Here is a 22,081-nt window from a genome sequence, read left to right as displayed (position 1 = left end):
TGATAGGTCGGGGGGGGGGGGGGAGAGGTGGATAGGTGGAAAAGAAGATAGGCAGGTAGGACAAGTCATGGGGACAGTGCTGAGCTGGAAGTTTGGAACTAGGGTGAGGTGGGAGAAGGGGAAATGAGGAACTTGTTGAAGTCCACATTGACGCCCTGGGGTTGAAGTATTCTGAGGCAGAAGGTGAGGCGTTCTTCCTCCAGGCGTCTGGTGGTGAGGGAGCGGTGAAGGAGGCCCAGGACCTCCATGTCCTCGGCAGAGTGGGAGGGGGAGTTGAAATGTTGGTCCTTTGTGTTCCTGTGGCCTTGACAGTTGCTTGCAGGTGGAGACTGGCATTTTGGTCTTCTCCCCAGTCAAAACAGAATCCTTTATCAGCCGCCAGGACAAATGATGCTGTAACAAAGTGATCTAAGTGTCAGAACAGATTTGGAAGGACTGCTTCAGGCCTGCACTGCCACCTATTGACCAAACATGGGAATGGCAAGGTGTTGCATGCGACCCCCTGCAGGAATTTAAGTTAAAAAATTATAAATGGAAGATTTGCACACATTGATAACCTGAAATCAGAACCATAAAATCTGCCAGTTTATATGTATGCAAAAAAAATTGTGCTGACCAAGCTGACTTCAATCCTAGCAGCTTGCTCAGTATGGTATGGTGGCTCAGGGATTCACACTACTACCTCACAGCACCAGGGACCCAGGTTTAATTCCACCCTCCAGAAACTGTGTGGAGTTTGCACATTCTCCCTGCATCCGTGTGGGTATCCTCGAGGTGCTCCATTTCCTCCCACAGTCCAAAAGTGTGTAGGTTAAGTGGATCAGCAGTGCTAAACTACTCATAGTGTCCAGGGATAGGTGGGTTAGCCATTGGGGATGCAGGGTTATGGGGTGAGTCTGGATGGGGTGCTCTTCAGAAGGTCAGTGTGGACCTGTTGGGTCAAATGACCTGTTTCCGCACTGCATAGATTTTCTGAATTTCCTGAGAGATGGCAAGTGTTTTAACTCCTCCCCCCTCGCCCCACTTTCTAAAACCTGTGCAAAGCCTGTTAAGGCAGGGATGGTAGTTATGTCCACCACCATAAGAACATTGATTCAGCGTCTCTGCTATCTCTGTGTTCCCCACTATTAACTCCCCAGTCTCATACTTCATCGAGACCAACATTCACTTTAGCGACTGTCTTCCCTTTCACATACTTATAAGAGCTTTTGTTATCCATCTTTATATCTGGTGCTAGTTTTCTTTCATAATTTACTCATTTTATGACTATTTTAGTAATCTGTTGCTGATACTTAATGGTTTCTCAATCATCCAGCCTGCTGCTGAATTTTGTAATGTGGTATGCCTTAGGTTTTACCTTTAAATTATTTTTAACACATGTGATGAGCCATGGATTTTTACCACTTCTACAATCTTTCTCCCTCTCTTTGAGTTGAGTGAAATTGAATATCACCTGAAATATATCACTGCTCATCAATGACCCTACCATTAAGTCTTCATGACAATGTAATTAATTTTGTTTAATGTCAGAACGCCAGTGCAAGATTCAAGTTTCTCACCCTCAAACTGAATTTCAAATTCGTGCATTAAATGATCATTCTTCCCTGGAAGATCCTTTACAATGAGATCATTAACTAATCCCATCTCGTTAGACAATAACAAGTCTAGAAAAGCCTGCATCCCTGGTTGGTTCTATGTAGCTCCAAGAAACAATCTCTAATACACTCAATATGGAACATAGAACATAGAAAAATACAGCGCAGTACAGGCCCTTTGGCCCTCGATGTTGCGCCGATCCAAACCCACCTAACCTATACTAGCCCACTATCCTCCATATGCCTATCCAATGCCTGTTTAAATGCCCATAAAGAGGGAGAGTCCACCACTGCTACTGGCAGGGCATTCCATGAACTCACGACTTGCTGAGTAAAGAATCTACCCCTAACATCTGTTCTATACCTACCACCCCTTAATTTAAAGCTATGCCCCCTCGTTATAGCTGACTCCATATGTGGAAAAAGGTTCTCACTGTCGACCCTATCTAAACCCCTAATCATCTTGTACACCTCTATCAAGTCACCCCTAAACCTCCTTTTCTCCAATGAAAACAACCCCAAGTGCCTCAGCCTTTCCTCATACGATCTTTCTACCATACCAGGCAACATCCTGGTAAACCTCCTCTGCACCCGTTCCAGTGCCTCCACATCCTTCCTATAGTATGGCGACCAAAACTGCACACAATACTCCAGATGCGGCCGCACCAGAGTCTTATACAACTGCAACATGACCTCAGGGCTCCGGAACTCAATTCCTCTACCAATAAAAGCCAGTACGCCATATGCCTTCATTACCGCACTATTTACCTGGGTGGCAACTTTCAGAGATCTGTGTACATGGACACCAAGATCCCTCTGCTCATCCACACTGCCAAGTATCCGACCATTAGCCCAGTACCCCATCTTTTTGTTACTCTTACCAAAGTGAATCACCTCACACTTACCTACATTGAACTCCACTTGCCACCTTTCTGCCCATCTCTGCAACTTATCTATATCCCGCTGTAACCTGACACATCCTTCCTCACTGTCTACAACTCCTCCGACTTTCGTATCATCCGCAAACTTGCTCACCCAACCTTCTAGCCCCTCCTCCAGGTCATTTATAAAAATGACAAACAGCAATGGTCCCAAAACAGATCCTTGCGGAACACCGCTAGTAACAGCACTCCAAGATGAACCTTTACCATCAACTACTACCCTCTGTCTTCTTCCAGCCAGCCAATTCCTAATCCAAACCTCCAACTCACCCTCAATGCCATACCTCCGTATTTTTTGCAGTAGCCTACCATGGGGAACCTTATCAAACGCCTTACGAAAATCCATATACACCACATCTACCGCTTTACCCTCGTCCACCTTAGTCACCTTCTCAAAGAATTCAATAAGGTTTGTGAGGCACGACCTGCCCTTCACAAAACCATGCTGACTATCCTTGATCACATTATTCCTATCCAGATGTTCATAAATCCTATCCCTTACAATTCTCTCTAAGACTTTGCCCACAACAGAAGTGAGACTCACCGGCCTATAGTTACTAGGGTTATCCCTACTCCCCTTCTTGAACAAGGGAACCACATTTGCTATCCTCCAGTCTTCTGGCACAATTCCTGTAGACAACGAGGACATAAAAATCAAGGCCAATGGCTCTGCAATCTCCTCCCTTGCTCCCCAGAGAATCCTAGGATAAATGCTATCAGGCCCAGGGGACTTATCTATTTTCACCCTTTCCAGAATTTCCAACACCTCTTCCCTACATACCTCAAAGCCGTCCATTCTAATTAATTGTGACTCAATATTCACAATTAATATTCGGGGCCTATCTGTGCCCCGAACTATCGAGTCCCCAATAACTATTGCTCTGCTCTTCTCCACCCTTCCCTTCTGAGTAACGGGGACAGGCTCTGTGCCAGAGGCCTGAACCCCATTGCTTATCCCTGGTAAGTCATCCCCCCCACAAGTATCCAAAACGGTATACTTGTTCTTGAGGGGAACAGCCGCAGGGGGTCCCTGCACTGGCTGCTTCCTCCCAGTCCCCCTCACTGTCACCCACCTGTCTGCAATCTTTGGAGTTACTACTTCCCTAAAGCTTCCTCTCCTGCGCGCTTTTATAGGAAAAAAAACCTACCCAGGTAAGCTTGCGCTACACCAGCTTCCGGCTGCCCCTCTGGTCGTCGTCACTTCCCCCTGCGGCTCCCGCTCTTTCTGTGAAGAGAAAAAAAAAACACCGCTGCCCGTTACCGGTAAGTAATTTTAAAACAAACTGTCTCACCTTCGCTGTAGCCTTCCGGGTTCGTTTACACTCTGCTGCTGCTCGCACTCAAAATCTCCATTGAGGCTACCCTTCCCAATTTAATTAATCCAGTCCATATGCATACTAATATCACCTATCATTAGTGCCACATCTTTTCAACAAGTCCTCTGGTTTATATTGTTTAGGGACCTATGAATTACTCCCATCAAGGACATCTTTGCTCTGCTATTTCTTATTTCTAGTCAGACTGATATAAATCTTGATCTTCAGAGGCTATATCATTTCTCATTACATCACTGATCTCTCCAATCACTAACAAAGCTAAATGCACTTATGCAAGCAAGATTTGAGGTATCTGCTATACATTGTAGATGTCTGTCATGCACGCTGAAGGTCTGTGTTGTACTGTAGACCATGAGTTTAGTGGTCTTTAACGTCACAATACTCTGTTTTTCAGATGGCCAAAAGCTGCACTGACCCACTGGAGATAATGCTGAGTTCCATCATCGATGTCCCCTACTGATCCTCAGTTGGCAGATGGCATTGTATGATGGGAGCAGGCTGTTGGAGGAGCTTTCTTTCCAGATGTCCATGCCCAGGCCCATTCTCTCACATATCTCCAAATATGAATTGACGATGATTTGGATCCTGGCCTCAGAGTGTGCACAGAAGCAATTGTTGCCTGTGTACGGCAGATCTGACTGAGCTTGGCCGGGGGTCTTGTCTCTGGACTGGGGTTAGCACAGGTTGAACGTTTCCCACTAGTTCTGTGGAGAAGATCCACTCTTGCGCTGTTCCCACGGTCTCCCATGGTGACCTAACCGGATGTTGGAGTTGGGTGTACTTGGTGCTAAGTCCTCCACAAGTAACAGACCCAAAATTAAATCCTATCTGAAGCTCCCACTAACAGTCATAGAGTTGTAGAGATGTTCAGCATAGAAACAGACCCTTTGGTCCAACTCGTCCATGCTGACTGGATGTCCTAAATTAATCTAGTCCCATGTGCCAGCACTTGGCCCATATCTGTCTAAACTCTTCCTATTCATATACCCATTCAGATGCCTTTTAAATGTTGTAATTGTACCAGCCTCTATCAGTTCCTGTGGCAGCTCGTTCCATACACGCACCATATTCTAAGTGAAAAAGTTGCCCCATGGGTCCCATTTATATCTTTCCCCTCTCACCTTAAACCTATGCTCTGTAGTTCTAGACTCCTTTATCTTTGGAGAAAGATCTTGCTATTCACCCTATCTCTGATCCTCATGATTTTATAAATCTCTATAAGGTCACCCCTCAGCCTCCAATGCTCCAGGGAAAACAGCTCCAGCCAGTTCAGCCCCCTCCCTATAGCTCAAATCCTCCAACCCTGGCAACATCCTTGTAAATCTTTTCTAAACCGTTTCAAGTTTCACAGCACCTTTCCTATAGCAGAGAGACTAGAATTTAATACTAACTTCCAAAAGTGGCCTAACCAATGTCCTGTATAGCTGCAGCATGATCTCCCATCTCCTATATTCAATGCTCTGACCAATAAAGCCAAGTGTACCAATCACCTTCTTCTCTATCCTGTCCATCTGTGACTCCACTTTCAAGGAGCTATGAACCTGCACTCCAAGGTCTCAACATTTGATTCTTCACAAGTAAATTGTCACTGTGATCTTGTCCTGTCTCCCAGTATTGCCCCCCCACCCCCCCCCCCCCCCCCCCCCCCCACCCCACCAACCTTGGGCTGTTGTTTAGCTTCTCCCACTTAATCCCTGGGCTGTTGACTGCTTCCCCCCAGGACAATAAACACCAAGAACTGGGGACAATTGAGCTATGGACATCCTTCAAAGAAAAACACCTCAGCCTCACCAGATTAGCTTGCTTGAATAGTTAAGCAAAGGGACCAACACTTTACTCCGTCACTTCACTCTCTAACAACTACACTCGGGAGCAAGGGGTTAATGTATTGAATGTATCATAATCAGTATGTTAGTGTACCTTTAAAAGACATGTTCAGTATGTCATGACTGCATGATAACATGTGACCTGTGGATAGAAAGGTCTCAGATTCCATCTTACCCTGCGATCACTTGAAATTTGACATGCTATTGGAACCAAGCTGCTCTGTGCTAATCTAATAGGTTAATGTTAGCCCAGACACTTATGTGCCTGTGGATGCAATATTTTTCTATAACTATTGCAGTAAATGTTTATTGACATCTTCATTCCCACAATATCCACGTGTCGTGTCAGAATTTAATTAGCGGGGATCCGTGAGAGCAAAATAAATCAACAATACTCAAAAATCAATTGAACTGACAATGATCAACCTTTATTGCAAATACACAGAAATTTGGCAGAACCTTGGGAAGAGGAGGGTTCCAATCCGTTCCCTGTTTCCCTTCCAAAAGGAAAGGAGCACATTATATACATTAAAATATACTGAGCAATTACAGATTATCATGAAATGTGTTTCACCTGTAACACTGAACCTTAGTCTTTAAAAAATATTAATCATTTGTGTCATTTCATAACTCTGTTTCTATTATACAGACCTTTTGTTTAGGCTGAGATCTGCAGTTCAAAATATACAAGGAGCCGTGTGAAAGATGACTGAAGTTTTATCAAACTTATGGAATGTGTTTACATTCAGCCTGGTTCTGAAAGCTGTTTCTGACCTTTTGTCTTTTAACTTACTGAGTTATAACTCGAGAATTGACCATTTTTTTCCCATCATGCAATGTTAACTGATGCCTACAATACTACATTTCCCCCTTTTGTCGTATCATGACAATCAATTATATAGGCATTTTGAAAATCTGATTGGAAATGCATTGAGTATAAGTAGCTGCAGCCCCAGTGGCCTAATGGATAAGGCACTGGCCTCCGGAGCCAGGGATTGTGGGTTCAAGTCCCACCTGGGGTGCTATAGCTTACTGCTGGGAGTTGGCTGTTTACTGATTGCTGTCTCTCTCTTTAAGGGGAAGCAATGGCATAACCTGTTGACTATTTTAGGGTGGTTCAGTGGTTAGCACTGCTGCCTCACAGCATCAGGGTCCCAGGTTTGATTCCAGCCTCAGGTAACTGTCTGTGTGGAGTTTGCACATTCTCCCCGTGTCTGTGTGGGTTTCCTCCAGGTGCTCCAGTTTTCTCCCACAATCCAAAGATGTGCAGATCAGGTGAATTGGACATGCTAAGTTACCCATAGTGCTAGGTGCATTACTTGGAGATAGGTTACTCTTCAGAGGGTCGGTGTGGACTTGTTGGGCCGAAGGACCGGTTTCCACACTGTAGGGAGTCTAATCAGGCAAGTGATATGGACCCGGCCCTCCACTCAAAGCATTCTTATGCAGGCAGCCCAGACTGTAACTTTGCAATTTGTTTCACTAAGTGTACAGTGAAAATTACCCAGAGTGAGGTAGCTAGGTTGACAACCTGGTTTTAAAACAGACAAAAATTTATTCACAAAATTACACAATGAAACACAAAGAACAGGATAAAGAACTCCTACAAAACTCATTCTATCCAAATTAGACTTAATTATACCACTCCGAATATACACAACAGTCCCAATAAGCAAACCTCCTTAAAAACCATTTTTAAAAATGGAACAAATGCTTACAGGTTGAAGTTAGAACAGCAGAAAGAGAGACAGAGCCTGTTTCCACAGCTGAATACCTAACTAGAGAACTGACCACTCCCCTTCCATTATACAGGTCTCTTCTAAAACATGACCACTTCAGCCTGAAGGCTCATCTGTTTACAAATAAACAAAAAGGCCTCTCAATGCCATTCAATCTGTGTACTAAACCAGCCTAATTGGAGCCGGGAGATGTTTGTGACCCTTCTAAAAAAAAAACAAGGACACAGTATCCCTGAGAAAAGGAACAGCTTTTAGAAAAAAGGGTTCAGCTTTGTGATACAAGTAACCCTATTCCTGCTAGCAACAGTACTATGAGCAAAAAGGCTTTAAAGATCCAATCAAACATTCTGTGACCCAACCAACTCTGTGGGCTATAATCATGGACTTGCCAATGTCTTGTATGTGGTCAGCATGTTGCTTAATATGTTCAACTAGGGTCGGCAATATTTTCAGAGGAATCTGGAATGTAAGTTCCTGACCCACAACAGCACATGCTCCCCCTTTGCAAGGTGAGCAGTTAACCCAAAGCTAGTCAATTCTGCAGTGCCACTGTCCAGACATCCATTGGCTCAGCTGAGACCTCAGTCAGTGCTTGTCCAGTTGCTTTGGCTTTTAAAGCTGCCTCATTGGCCAGATGTTCAGTGCTGAGGCCGTGTGAGCCAATTCACTGGATACCCGTCCTGTTCCGTACAACAGAAAAGACAACATGAGGAACTGGTCTAGCCCAGTAATGGCTCTCATAGTTCATGGATGCTCATGATTGAGGGAGGTGAGGTGATGCATGTAGGGTACAACATAACCTAGATCGCAGGATCCTGTCCAGTTGGCAGAAGACAAGGGTACGCTTTGGTGCCACATATGAAGTATGTGTCTTTATAAGCTGTAAAATCGTCAGCCATTGTCATCCAAGGCTGCATGGTGGAATCGGTCCATCAGATGTAATACACCATATTCTGGACCAATCACAGTTAAACATCCCATTTCTTGAAATGTTGACTACTGGGCCTTGCCAGTCAAATGTGAGATTACATTTGCTTTGCCCCATAAGCATTCCTTGTCCTAATTTCCGAAAGCATAGGGACCCTGTAGCGTTATTCAAATGGACCGTAAGGGAAGGAGGAACTGATTTGTGAATATATCCAGGCTGGTACCATGTAGAAAATGTAGTCACTACAGGGAACCTGCCGATTCCCGTACCCTCATTTCCCCCTTAAGCCCTGGGTGATTCCGTTGTAACACCCGCTCAACTGTTTCTGATATACAGAAAGGGAGGGGTGAAGAGATATTCCCTCCCTTGAATGGATGGGGATATGTGTATGAACCCAACACTTACTTATATCCGGTTTCTCAGTATACATATATGACATGTGTAAACAGGTATTTCCATGCAATTCCCAAGTAGGCCAGTTTGCCAAACATTCACCTACGTCCAGAGGCAGAGCAAGGATTCTCTGACATGGTCCAGTCTTTCCTTACACGGGGAATTTTAGTTCCATGCTGGTCACTTTGCAACACCCTGATCCTCCCGGTCCCGAAAATCGGAAGGCCACCTGAGTGGCATTTGCCCAAGACCTCTGCCGTATCAACCAGATTGTGGAATCTTTGCATCCCATTGTGCCCAACCCAGCTACAATTCTTAGTAGCATCCCGCATGAAGCTTGTATTTTCACTCTAGTTGACTTGCAGTTCACCTTTTTTTGCAATTCCCCTCGCCCCAGACTCTCAGTATTTGTCTGCCTTCACATTTAAATGCAGACAGTACACTTGGACACGGCTCCCACTGGGTTTCATTCATTCTCCTCCCCTCTTTTCACAAGTACTGCATTCCTAGTTGGCCTCACTAACGCCACCTGGAGGATCCATTATCATTCAATATGTGGATGACTGACTCCTTGTTAGCACTGATTTGGTTAATAACCAACAGGACACAGTTTACCTACTTACATGCCTCCATTCATGGGGATATGTGATCCCAGCCACAATGGTTCAGGAGGGTCAATCACAAGTTGAAGTTTTGGGTGTGTTAATCAATGCCTTATTCAGGAGTGGATTATCCCCATCTTACAAACCCCACCCTCAGCTCACCCAAATGGATGAGAGCCTTTTTAGGGCTGGTCAATATTTGTAGGCAGTGGCTTACAAACGTTACAACCTATAGCAAAGACCTTACTCTTTATTCCTTCCCTAATGCTCCCCTTAAATTTCAACTGGCCCAATCAGCCATGCAGTCAGTGTTTGCTCTCAAAGACGTCTGAACTGCAGCCCCAGCGCTAGGCCACCCGCTGTTTGACAGACCCTTTCAGTTGTATGTTAGTGTGATAGACGACTGTGCCACTGGTGTCCTAACTCAGCAGCATGGTGACCGTCGTCTCCCGGTGGCCTATTATTCCACTAAATTGGATCCTGTTGCCTGTGGCCTCCCTCCACACACCCAAATCCTAACTGCTGTCCACCTGTTAGCATGGGCAGCTTCTAATCTGACCCTTCACCAGCCCGTACAGCTGTGCACCTCGCACTCTGCTGTCAACCTCCCCACATCTCAGCAGACCCAACACCTCACCCAAGCTCGTCTGAGCCGCTATGAGATCTCACCTGTTGCAGAACCTTTCCCTCTCATTTCGCTACTCTCCATTTTGAATCCTGCTACGCTCCCCGGGCAACCCCCTGACCCGCCCACCCCATGACTGTTTGCTTCGGAGTAATTTCCTGACTGTACATCACCCGGATTTGGCTGACCTCCCATTTGACAATCCTGACCTCCATACGTTATGTTTCCCCAGACGGTGTTTGGCGGTGCTATTGCAACAGACTCTGCTGATCAGGAGCATCCGAGGAGCAGGAAAATCACCGTTTCAGGCAAAAGCCCTTCATCGACTTTCCTGCTCCTCGGATACTGCCTGACCTGCTGTGCTTTTCCAGCACCACTCTAATCTAGACTCTGGTTTCCAGCATCTGCAGTCCTCACTTTTGCCTTGCTAAACATCCTCGCAATTTGGCACTATAGTCCTCATGAACAGTGAGAGTGACATGAGGGGCCACGAGTCCTGGTTGGTGCCAGAGATGTTAGGGCACCTCTACAAGGAAGGCAGAGCCCCCCCCCCCCCCCCGTCCCTCAGTGAGGCCAATAAATGTCACAGTCCGAGGAGTCCCAAGGACTACTTGTCCAAAGATATGCAGGTCAGGTGAATTGGCCAGGCTAAATTGCCCATAGTGTTAGGTGCATTAGTCAAAGGTCTGGCTGGGTTATTCTTCGGAGGGTCGGTGTGGACTGGTTGGGCTTAAGGGCCTGTTTCCACACTGTAGGGAATCTAATCTAATCTAAATATCCTGCATCTGAACAGAGAAGCCTGTGTGATCAGGAACATCTAAAGGGGGGGGGGGGTGGTGAAGTCAGAGGTACTAAAATCAATTGGCCCCATTAAGGCAAATAACCTCTACCTGTAAAGGGCAGAGTAAACCCCAAACAGCCAGGTTGATATCTTAGGTTTAGGCACTCTGTTGGAATATTGCGTGCAATTCTGGACTCCTTCCTATTAGAAAGATGTTGTGAAACTTGAAAGGGTTCAGAAATGATTTACAAGGATGCTGCCAGGGTTGGGAGATTTGAGATATAGGGAGAGGTTGAATAGGCTGGGGCTGTGTTCCCTGGAGCATCGGAGGCTGAGGGGTGACCTTATAGAGGTCAAAATTATGAGGGGAACGGATAGGGTAAATAGGCAAAGTCTTTTCCCCAGGTTCAGGGAGTCCAGAACTGGAGGGCATAGGTTTAGGGTGAGAGGGGAAAGATATAAAAGAAACCTACAGGGCAACATTTTCACACAGAGGGTGGTACGTGTATAGAATGAGCTGCCAGAGGAAGTGGTGGAGGCTGGTACAATTGCAACATTTAAGAGCCATTTGGATGGGTATATGAATAGGAAGGATTTGGAGGGAGATGGGCCGGGTGCTGGCAGATGGGACTAGATTGGATTGGGATATTTGGTTGGCATGAATGGGTTGGACCAAAGGGTCTGTTTCCGTGCTGTACATCTCTATGACTCTCTGACTCTATAACAGCAAACGGAATAGAGTAGCTACGGCCTTCAACTTGGACAGTAAGTGGTTGTGTGAGTGGGGAACCAGCAGATTCACCTATCAAACCAGACATTTCTGCATGTTCATCAGAGAGGGGAAAATTATATCTTTGAATCAAAGACCAGGTTAGGGTAGAGTGAATCACACCAGTGTCAATCAGAAAGGGAAGAGGGACACCTTCAGTGTGAAGTATTGCTGTATGCTTGTCTGTGTGGTCTCATCAGAGGACAGCATAGTTTGCCTGGGATAGTCAGAAGGGTTAGAGGTAGTGAAGGATGTGTGTTTATGGCGAGAATCCTGCCCTCATTTGTAGGGTAATGGTCAATCCCTGGCATAGTAGCCCACCCACCCACAGTTGAAACAGGCATTATGGAAAGGGGACCCTTGTGGTGAAGTGCAGTGGTCATTAGGAAATGTTCTGGTGACCTCATTGCATCGTGTGCCTAAGAGAACGGCGCGAGCAGATCTCTGTACAAACTATGGACAGCAGGGTGGCTCAGTGGTTAGCACTGCTGCAGCACAGCACCAGGGACCCAGGTTCAATTCCTGCCTTGGGCGACTTTCTGTGTGGAGTTTACACATTCTCCCCGTGTCTGTGTGGGTTTCCTCCGGGTGCTCCAGTTTCCACCCACAGTCCAAAGATGTGCAGGTCAGGTGAATTGGCCATGCTAAATTGCCCATAGTGTTAGGTGCATTAGTCAGATGGGAAATGGGTCTGGGTGGGTTACTCTTTGGAGGGTCGGTGTGGACTGGTTGAGCTGAAGGGCCTGTTTCCACACTGTAGGGAATCTAATCAACTTCTACTTGATGCAGGGTACAGTGTCAAGACCCAGCACGTGGCCATTGCCCCAGTAGTGAGACCCCGCACCTCACACCTGGGCTTTACTACGATCTGACCAATCCATATTATTGGTTTTTATAGAAGATGCTGCCCTGTCAGGCAAAACCTGCAGCAGCATTGCATTAAACTGGGAGGACTGTCCTCCTTCAGTAAAAGCCGTATCCCCAGAAGAGAGGGCACAGAAATGGTTACAAAATGCAGAGGCTTCCGCTTTCCGGGTGGGTTTACAGTCAGGAAATTTAGAAAGATCTACAGCTTACGGGAGTGCACGCTGTAATGGCGTGAACATCAGTGTGCACTAATCATCCTCATCTTGGTGCGCATTCCTAAATGTATCCCATGTGTCCCCATTTACACCCAATTCAGCCTTCCATCTTTCACCCAGATCAGGGGGAAGGGAGCTATAAATAAGGGAGTATTGGTCCCATGTAAGTAGCACGATACATAGTTGCAGTGCATCTTCCATAATTGAGAAACCCTTCAGAGTCATCTTTGTGGGACGTTATTAAACACAACTCATGGGGGCTCAAGGTCTGCCAGACCTGAATGAATGGTTCTGCCTGATTATTAACAGCAGCTCGTGGATTTAAAACCGACCAAAGTGGATAATTGGCAGGGATTGGTGGCAAAGGGAGGGATTCTTCAACTGCAGGCTGAAGAGAAATACTGTAAAGGGAGTTATCTAAGGAGGCGCTGGGCTGTGGTTCCGATGACGGGTCAATATAAGATCTAGTGCTAAGTTAAAAATCACACAACACCAGGTTATAGTCCAACAGGTTTAATTGGAAGCACACTAGCTTTCGGAGCGATACTCCTTCATCAGGTGATAGTGGAGGGCTCGATCGTAACACAGAATTTATAGCAAAAATTTGCAGTGTGATGTAACTGAAATTATACATTGAAGAATTGATTCTCTGTTAAGCCTTTCATCTGTTAGAATACAGTGATAGATCTAGTGCTGTGTGCAACAGGCTGTATGACAGCTGAGGAGAAAGTGAGGTCTGCAGACGCTGGAGATCAAAGCTGAAACTTTATTGCTGGAACAGCACAGCAGGTCAGGCAGCATCTAGGGAACAGAAGATTCGACGTTTCGGGCACATGCCCTTCTTCAGGAATGAGCAGAGAGTGTTCAGCAGGAGAAGATAAAAGGTAGGGAGGAGGGACTTGGAGGAGGGGCGTTGGAAATGTGATAGGTGGAAAGAGGTCAAGGTGAGGGTGATAGGTCGGAGTAGGGTGGAGGCGGAGAGGTCAAGAAGAAGACTGCAGGTCAGGAAGGCGGTGCCGGGCTGGAGGGATTCGGCTGAGACAAGGTGGGGGGAGGGGGGATGAAGAAACTGGTGAAGTCCAAGTTCATCCCCTGTGGTTGGAGGGTTCCCAGTCGGAAGATAAGACGCTCCTCCTCCGACCGTCGCGTTGTTGTGGTTTGGCGGTGGATGAGTCCAATGACCTGCATATCCTCGGTGGAGTGGGAGGGGGAGTTGAAATGCTGTGCTACAGGGTGATTGGGTTGGTTCGTCCGGGTGGCCCAGAGGTGCTCTCTGAATCGCTCCGCAAGTAGGCGGCCTGTCTCCCCAATATAGAGGAGGCCACACCGGCTGCAGCGGATGCAGTAGATAATGTGGGTGGAGGTGCAGGTGAATCTGTGGCGGATATGGAAGTTTCCTTTGGGGCCTTGGAGAAAAGTGAGGGGGGAGGTGTGGGCGCAAGTGTTGCACCTCCTGCGGTTGCAAGGGAAGGTGCCGGGAGTGGAGGTTGGGTTGGTGGGGGGTATGGATCTGACAAGGGAGTCGCGGAGGGAGTGGTCTCTATGGAAAGCTGATAGAGGAGGGGAGGGAAATATATCCTTGGTGGTGGGGTCTGTTTGGAGGTGGCGGAAGTGACGGCGGATGATGCGCTGTACATGGAGATTGGTGGGGTGGTAGGTGAGGACCAGTGGGGTTCTGTCCTGGTGGCGGTTGGAGGGGCGGGGCTCAAGGGCGGAGGAGCGGGAAGTGGAGGAGATGCGGTGGAGGGCATCGTCGATCACGTCGGGGGGGAAATTGCGGTCCTTGAAGAAGGAGGCCGTCTGTGTTGTGCGTATTTTGAACTGGTCCTCCTGGGAGCAGATGCGGCGGAGACGAAGGAATTGGGAGAATGGGATGGCGTTTTTACAGGGGGCGGGGTGGGAGGAGGTGTAGTCCAGGTAGCTGTGGGAGTCGGTCGGTTTGTAGTAGATGTCCGTGTTGATTGCAAGGGAAGGTGCCGGGAGTGGAGGTTGGGTTGGCGGGGGGTATGGATCTGACAAGGGAGTCTTGCAAGGGAAGGTGCCGGGAGTAGAGGTTGGGTTGGTGGGGGGTATGGATCTGACAAGGGAGTCTTGCAAGGGAAGGTGCCGGGAGTGGAGGTTGGGTTGGTGGGTTGCAAGGGAAGGTGCCGGGAGTGGAGGTTGTATGACAGCTGAAGCAGACGTGGAAGGTAGGGTCGGGGCTGGGGCTGGGGCTGGGGGTGGGGGAGGAGGAGAGGGGCTTGTTAAAGATCTGTACCACTTGAACCAGGAAAGACTGGCATGCCAAATGAACTTGGGGGGATCTCCCTTTGATGTGTCCTTATTATCCCATTTTGCCTGCTGTTTAACTGTTCGTTTCTCAGCTGCTTTCTCTCAGATCTGATTTTTCGAATCCTGCAGCGTGCACACTCAAATTTCAATGTTTCCCAATCTTTGAGTTTACCGTTTGACTATTCTGATATATTTCTTTTTCGAGCATTATCCGTCCAACTCATCAATCGTGAGTTCTCGTGGTGCCTAATGGATTCCTGCACCCAGTTTTCCATTTAGGGCCAGTATTTTTCAACCAAATTTGTTTTTCGGTGTATTTGGAACTTTCTATGTCCCAGGTGCCCTCCAGTGGCCAGGCGTCTTTGTCCAATTTATTATGCCATGCTATTGACAACTGACCCAAGTTCCACTCATGCTCTGGAAAGTTAGAACACATAAAGGTTAACGGTGAATTATTCTCAGTTTTATCTAAGGCCTTTGGTATTCCTGGTACCAAAAACAATCAGAGATACGGACACAAGCTGAAAAGTAAAAGCTCTCTGATTTCTTAAAAACTTCAAAAAAACTTTAAAAAATCCCAGCGCGAATTTCTTCGATCCCTGATCCACTCTGCTCAATCACAGTCCACTGAAGAATATTTAGAATTTTGAATTGGAAACCCTCACCTGCTAGTGTCCTCTGCAAGGGATGAGAGGTCGCAGCGGTCAGCCAAGGGAGAGAGATGAACCAAAGTGGGAAAAGCCCTCCCTCTCTTACCTCTTGGCTGCGGCCAGATCGCTTCTTCAGTCCTTGACAGAATTCACCCAGGTTATTTGGTTTCCACTCACAGCACCAAATGTTGTATCAGGATTTAATTAGCGAGGCATCTGTGAGAGCAAAATAAATCAACAATACTCAAAAATCAATTGAACTGACAATGATCAGCCTTTATTGCAAATACACAGCAATTTGGCTGAGACTTGGGAAGAGGAGGGTTCCAATCCATTCCCTGTTTCCCTTCTACATCTCACGCCTTACAAAAGGAAAGGAGCACATTATATGCATTAAAATATCATGAAATGTGTTTCACCTGTAACACTGAACCTTAGTCTAAAAAAAATTAATCGTTTGTGTCATTCCATAAGTCTGTTTCTATTATATGGACCTAAGCTCGCAAGACAAAGCTTTTCACTCTGCCTTGGTACACATGACAATTCAATTCAATTCAATTCAATTTTGGTTAGGCTAAGATCTGCAGTTCGAAATATACAAGGAGCAGTGTGAAAGATGACTGAAGTTTTATCAAACTTATGGAATTTGTTTACATTCAGCCTGGTCCTGAAAGCTGTTTCTGACCTTTTGTCTTTTAACTTACTGAATTATAGCTTGGGAATTGACCAATTTTTTTCCCATCATGCAATGTTAAATGTTGCCCACAATAGCACACACACCTAGTTTCTTATATTACAAGAGATAACACAAGCATTACTGCTTCTGGTAAAACACCTATCTTGAGGTATGGTCACATCATGTGTCTATAAAACTGTGATTCCAATACCTTGATGGTAGATATTTGGAAAACTAGTTGAAGACCAACCTGACAATTGATTTAGACATTAGAGAATTCTGAAGAAGGGACAGTTCCTCATCCTTCAGCAGCATCAGTGATAGGCAGTTGGACAGATCTGCAGATAGGCATTAGCCGCCAAGACAGAGCAAACTTTTCTGTTGATTAGGATGTAACTTCTTTCAAGATAATCGAGATTTCTAACTGTGCCTTACTTAAAACCAGCAAGGCTGAAGTTCCAAATACAACCGAAACTCAAATAAAAGCAAAATATTGTAGACGATGGAAATCTGAAACAAAGAGAACGCTGGAGCAACTCAGCAAGTCTGGCAGCATGGACAGATAAACAGGGTTAAACAGAATGAAAAACTACAGTTCTTTGCTGAAGCACTCAACCTTTTTTCTTTGAAAAGGAGATAGATATAGTTCTTAGGGTTGAAGGGATCAAAGGGTATGGGGAGAGAGCAGGAGCAGGGGACAGAGTTGGATGATCAGCCATGATCATGTTGAATGGTGGAGCAGGCTTAAGGGGCTGAATGGCCTACTCCTGCTCCTATTTCCTTTGTTTCTGTGAGAGTCTGATGACAAAAGGATGAAATGGTCTTGACAGCTCAACTCAAAGCACTTCCAGAAAACGAAATAGGTGGGAGAGGCAATGGCTGAATGGGGATCGCTGCTGGGCTATTCATTCTGCAACTCAGATCATGTTCTGGGATCCCGGGTTCAAACCACACCACGGCAAATGGTGGAATTTCAATTCAATAACCACCATGAAATAACTGTTGCTTGCCAAGGAAAGAGACCCGTCTGGTTCATTAATGTCCTTCAGGGAAGGAAATCTGCCATCCTCATCTGGTCTGGCCTACACGTGACTCCAGACCCACAGCAATGTGGATGACGCTCAGCTGCCTTCTGAAATGGCCCAGCCACACAGTTTTTTCAATTGCTACGATGTCTCACCTGGAAAAGGCAATGGCAGAAACAGCACTGTCAATCCTGCATTGTCCTCCAAACATCTGGGGCAGTACCAATGCTGGGAGACGTAGCTCACAGCCTAGTCAAGCAACAGCCTAATACTCACGGAATCATACCTCACAAACAATGTCCCAGGCACCACCATCCCTGGATACATTCCTGCCTCATTGGCAGGACAGACCCAGCAAAGGTGGCGGCGCAGTGGCATACAGTCAGGAGGGAGTTGCCCTGGGAGTCCTCAACATTGACTCCGGACTCCATGAAGTCTCATGGCATCACGTTAAATATGGGCAAGGATATGTTCTACTGTTTATCACACACTGGTCCTCCTCCACGTTGAACAAAGCTCAGGAAGCACTGAGGGTGGCAAGGGTGTGAAACGTAGAATGGGTGGGGGATTTCACAAACCACCACCAGGAGTGCCCTGGAAACAGTCCTGCACATATAAGGTGCAAATGGAATTGATACACCCTTCCACACAATATTCTCCTGTTAACAGGCACCTCAGGCAGTGGAATTGGCTCAGTGCAGCAGCAATCACTCTGCATTGCAGACAGTTAACCTTGAGGACAAATGAGCAGCTTATCCTGACTCTTCACTTCCCTCGAAAGGACAGAAAACTGGAGGAAAAGGTGTCAAGGATGACCATGACTAGCCACAAGAGGGAGCATGGATTTGACATGAGTCGGGAATTGATTTGAATGCAGAATCATCAGGAAGCAATTTCCCTCAGGGATCGCTACTTGGGCCTTATCTTGTCACTGTATTTATAAATGTCTCAGAGAAAGTATATAAATAGTGCTGAAAAATATATAATTTGTCAATTTTTTCTGTCTTGCACGCATTCTAAGCAACCAGTTTCGCACTGATTCCAGCAACCCAATGTGGTCTTTGTTACTAACAGGGGACTGCCAAAAAGACATTCTGCCTCTCACTCAAATAATTAAGATGGATATGAATTTCAGGATCGGTGTAGGCTGGCGAGAAGTCCCAAAGGCTGACTGATTCTATCAAACGGCACATCCCTTCAGCTGTTTGCAACAAACAAAGTGCTGACCATCCCCAACCAGCCCACACTTGCAAAGTTTCCTGCACAGCGTCCAACATTAGGTGTGAGTCCACACCTGGACAGCACTTGCTGAATAATTCTGAATGTGCAACGGATTAGAGTCGAAAGGTGTGATGCTGGAAAAGCACAGTGAGTCAGGCAGCATCCGAGAAGCAGGAGAGTAGACATTTCGAGCATAAGCTCTTCATCAGGAATGTGTGTGTGGGGGTGGGGGAAGCAGGCAAAAGGGGTCCCTTGGATGCTGCCTGACCTGCTGTACTTTTCCAGTGCCACACCTTCTGACTCTGATCTCCAGCATCTGCAATCCTCACGCTCTTCTGTATGGGGGCGGGGGGGGGGGGGGGGGGGGGGGGTCTCCTTTGGCATTTATGTGACTCTTTGTCATCTTCATAAGCTTTATGAATCACTTCCATGATTCCCAGCTGTTTTGAACTCCTACAGACAGGCTCAGTGCTGCTATTACCTCTTGTCATTTTTCACTCACTCATGGGATGTGGGCATCTCTGGCTGTACTCACAGTGAGGGTGGGGGATGTGGGGACACTGTGTTCACAGTGAGGGAGGGGGAGAGGGGATACTGTATTCACAGTGAGGGTCGGGGAGAAGGGGTACTGTAATCACAGTGAGGGAGGGGGAGAGGGGATTTTGTATTCACAGTGAGGGTGGGGGAGAGGGGATACTGTATTCACAGTGAGGGTGGGGGATGTGGGGACACTGTATTCACAGTGAGGGAGGGGGAGAGGGGATACTGCATTCACAGTGAGGGTGGGGATTTGGGGACACTGTATTCACAGTGAGGGAGGGGGAGAGGGCATACTGTATTCACAGTGAGGGTGGGGGTGAGGGGATACTGCATTCACAGTGAGGGTCGGGGAGAGGGGATACTGTATTCGCAGTGAGGGTGGGGAGAGGGGATACTGCATTCACAGTGAGGGTTGGGGAGAGGGGATACTGCATTCACATTCAGGGTGGGGGAGAGGGGATACTGCATACACAGTGAGGGTGGGGGAGAGGGGATACTGCATTCACAGTGAGGGTGGGGGAGAGGGGATACAGTATTCACGGTGAGGCTGCGGTTGAGGGGACCCTGTATTCACAGTGAGGGTGGGGGAGAGGGCATACTGTATTCACAGTGAGGGTGGGGAGAGGGGATACTGTATTCACAGTGAGGGTGGGGGAGAGGGGATACTGCATTCACAGTGAGGGTGGGGATTTGGGGACACTGTATTCACAGTGAGGGAGGGGGAGAGGGGATACTGTATTCACAGTGAGGGTGGGGGTGAGGGGATATTGCATTCACAGTGTGGGTCGGGGAGAGGGGATACTGCATTCACAGTGAGGGTGGGGGTGAGGGGATACTGCATTCACAGTGAGGGTCGGGGAGAGGGGATACTGTATTCGCAGGGAGGTGGGGAGAGGGGATACTGCATTCACAGTGAGGGTCGGGGAGAGGGGATACTGCATTCACAATCAGGGTGGGGGAGAGGGGATACTGCATACACATTGAGGGTGGGGGGAGTGGATACTGTATTCATAGTGAGGGTGGGGGAGAGGGGACACTGTATTCACAGTGAGGGTGGGGGAGAGGGGACACTGTATTCACAGTGAAGTGGGGGACAGGGGATACAGTATTCACGGTGAGGCTGGGGTTGAGGGGACACTGTATTCACAGTGAGGGTGGGGGATAGGTCGTACTGTATTCACAGTGAGGGTGGGGAGAGGGGATACTGTATTCACAGTGAGGGTGGGGGCGAGGGGACACTGTATTCACAGTGAGGATTGAGGAGAGGGGATACTGTATTCACAGTGAGGGTGGGGAGAGGGGATACTGTATTCACAGTGAGGGTTGAGGAGAGCGGATACACTATTTACAGTGAGGGTGGGGAGAGGGGATACTGTATTCACAGTGAGGGTGGGGGCGAGGGGACACTGTATGCACAGTGAGGATTGAGGAGAGGGGATACTGTATTCACAGTGAGGGTGGGGAGAGGGGATACTGTATTCACAGTGAGGGTTGAGGCGAGGGGATACAGTATTCACAGCGAGGGTAGGGGAGTGGGGATCCTGTACTCATAGTGAGGGTGGGGGTTGTGGGGACACTGTATTCACAGTGAGGGAGGGGGAGATGGGATACTGCATTCACAGTGAGGGTGGGAGAGAGGGGATACTGTATTCACAGTGAGGGAGGGGGAGAGGGGATTCTGTATTCACAGTGAGGGTGGGGGAGAGCGGATATTGCATTCACAGTGAGGGTAGGAGAGAGGGGATACTGTATTCACAATGAGGGAGGGGGAGAGGGGATACTGCATTCACAGTGTGGGTCAGGGAGAGGGGATACTGTATTCACAGTGAGGGTCGGGGAGAGGGGATACTGCATTCACAGTGAGGGTGGGGGTGAGGGGATACTATATTCACAATGAAGGTGGGGGAGAAGGGACAAAGTATTCACAATGAGGGTGCGGGTGAGGGCATACTGAATTCATAGTGAGGGTGGGGAGAGGGGACACTGTATTCACAGTGAGGTTGGGGGTGAGGGGACATTGTATTCAGAGTGAGGGTGGGGGAGAGGGGATACAGTATTCACAGTGAGGGTGGGGGAGGGGTGACACTGTATTCACAGTGAGGGTGGGGGTGAGGGTACACTGAATTCACAGTGAGGTTGGGGGTGAGGGGACACTTTATTCACAGTGAGGCTGGCGGAGAGGGGACACTGTATTCACAGTGAGGGTGGGGATAGGGGATACTATATTCACAGTGAGGGTGGGGGAATGGGAACACTGTATTCACAGTGTGGGTGGGGGTGAGGGTACACTGAATTCACAGTGAGGTTGGGGGTGAGGGGACACTGTATTCACAGTGAGGCTGGCGGAGAGGGGACACTGTATTCACAGTGTGGGTGGGGATAGGGGATACTATATTCACAGTGAGGGTGGGGGCGAGGGAACACTGTATTCACAGTGTGGGTGGGGGAGAGGGGATCACAGTATTCACAGCGAGGGTGGGGGAGAGGGGACACTGTATTCACAGTGAGGGAGGGGTAGAGGGGATTCTGTATTCACAGTGAGGAAGGGGTAGAGGGGATTCTGTATTCACAGTGAGGGTGGGGGAGAGGGGACACTGTATTCACAGTGAGGGTTGAGGCGAGGGGATTCTGTATTCACAGCGAGGGTGGGGGAGTGGGGATCCTGTACTCATAGTGAGGGTGGGGTTGTGGGCACACTGTATTCACAGTGAGGGAGGGGGAGATGGGATACTGTATTCACAGTGAGGGTCGGGGAGAGGGGATACTGCATTCACATTCAGGGTGGGGGAGAGGGGATACTGCATACACAGTGAGGGTGGGGGTGAGGGGACACTGTACTCACAGTGAGGGTGGGAGTAAGGGGATACTATATTCACAATGAAGGTGGGGGAGAGGGGACAAAGTATTCACAGTGAGGGTGGGGGTGAGGGGACACTGTATACACAGTGAGGATTGAGGAGAGGGGATACTGTATTCACAGTGAGGGTGGGGAGAGGGGATACTGTATTCACAGTGAGGGTGGGGGTGAGGGGATACTGTATTCACAGTGAGGGTTGAGGCGACGGGATACAGTATTCACA

General features: G+C 47.8%; 1 long non-coding RNA gene and 1 other non-coding gene across 3 annotated transcripts in view; one reads left to right on the top strand and one right to left on the bottom strand.

Annotated features, from left to right (window-relative positions):
• Nucleotides 1-293: 293 nt before the first annotated feature.
• Nucleotides 294-22,081, bottom strand: part of LOC148151774 (uncharacterized) — a 43,825-nt gene continuing 22,037 nt past the window's right edge. Inside the window, exons 2-4 of one of the 2 annotated variants that reach the window (XR_015754761.1) lie at nucleotides 15,646-17,395; nucleotides 3,685-3,761; nucleotides 294-393 (exon numbers count right to left, since the gene is read on the bottom strand). This is a non-coding gene — a long non-coding RNA (uncharacterized LOC148151774). The remainder of the gene's footprint in view (nucleotides 394-3,684; nucleotides 3,762-15,645; nucleotides 17,396-22,081) is intronic. The other variant, XR_015754763.1, reaches the window with a different exon arrangement.
• Nucleotides 6,649-6,721, top strand: trnar-ccg (transfer RNA arginine (anticodon CCG)). The gene has a single exon. It is a non-coding gene; the product is annotated as a tRNA-Arg (tRNA).

Source organism: Chiloscyllium plagiosum, unplaced genomic scaffold (assembly GCF_037043375.1).
Source record: "Chiloscyllium plagiosum isolate Xiang-an unplaced genomic scaffold, Cpla_swu_hap1 HiC_scaffold_3, whole genome shotgun sequence".
Taxonomy (NCBI): Eukaryota; Metazoa; Chordata; class Chondrichthyes; order Orectolobiformes; family Hemiscylliidae; genus Chiloscyllium; species Chiloscyllium plagiosum.
This window is presented reverse-complemented; position numbering and strand designations above follow the sequence as displayed.